Here is a 1244-nt window from a genome sequence, read left to right on the forward strand (position 1 = left end):
AATACAGTTAGGAATAAATTTCACACTTCAAAATACGTATTGGTACTGTGTGGTTGATACCCAACTGTAGACACAAGTTGAAATATTATCTCCACGTTAATGGAGAGACAAGGCAAATAGAGATACCACGATGTACAAGGAACAGAATGCCCATCAGGAAAGTTGTTTAGAAGAATCATAGACTTCCTTCACTTTGGAACTGGAAGAAATGGTTCTCATTAGTCCTTTTACAGTGATCTCTGACGCACTAGGTGAAGTCTTCAGTACTTTCACAATAATGGATAAAAAGTGAACCAAGGACTCCTTCTCAATTTATAACATCTCTCGATATAAGTCAATGGTGCAGAGAGAAGCTTAACTTGTGAGAATTTTTATAAGTGGCTATAAAAAGTATAAACACACATTATCCTGATGGTCAAGCTTCACTTTAGGATACAATTTATCATATGCAGATATGTGAGTGAATGGATGAATTCTAGCCCTATTTTTAATAAGAATTGGAAAGCATAGGGACCAGCAGTTGGCGTAATGGCTATGTCACTGGACTCCCATGTATGACTGCTGTTCGACTGCGGTTCGAGTCCCAGACCCAATGGCTTAAACTCATGCTGGGCGCATGTGTGTACGTGCCCAGGATCCCAAGAGGAGAGTGAAGGAGAAGAGATTGTAGTGTGGCCATCCCCCTTGAAGGGGGGGTGTTGTTTCTCGCTTCCTGTCACTCTCTCTCTGTCTTTCTGGCGAGCGCATGCACCCCACAGCAAAATAACTTCTCAAAAAGAATAGGAAAGCATATGCTTCAAGATTGTCATAAAGGGAAAGAACTGAAAGTCAAGATATTTTGTGTTGAAATTTGAAAAGAGGTCCATAAATTTAAAGAAATCAACATGGCAGGGGTAAAGTCAAGGTCGTTTTAATAACATTGAGTACAGTGTTTGATGCTTGCCCAGTACCATCAACATAGACGAGGTACCACATGAGGAAGTCATTTTAGCAAGTGGGGGAAGGATGAGTAGTCCTAGCCTCCAGCAGTTGCCTCAGCGTAAGTCAGCAACTAGTAATAGCAGATAATCTTTGTGAAATGCAGCAGGCTTCGAGATACCTCCAAAAGCTCAAGAAATGAAGCTTACTCTAGTTCTTCTCCAACTATTTCTAAAGATTCAAAAAGAAAAAAAATCCTCCTAAACTCATTTTTTTTTTTTTGAGGTTTTTTCGCTATAGGGCACGTGAGCTCGCCAGACAGACAG

The sequence above is a fragment of the Tupaia chinensis genome, unplaced genomic scaffold (genome assembly GCF_000334495.1).
Source record: "Tupaia chinensis unplaced genomic scaffold, TupChi_1.0 Scaffold145900_1, whole genome shotgun sequence".
Classification (NCBI taxonomy): domain Eukaryota; kingdom Metazoa; phylum Chordata; class Mammalia; order Scandentia; family Tupaiidae; genus Tupaia; species Tupaia belangeri.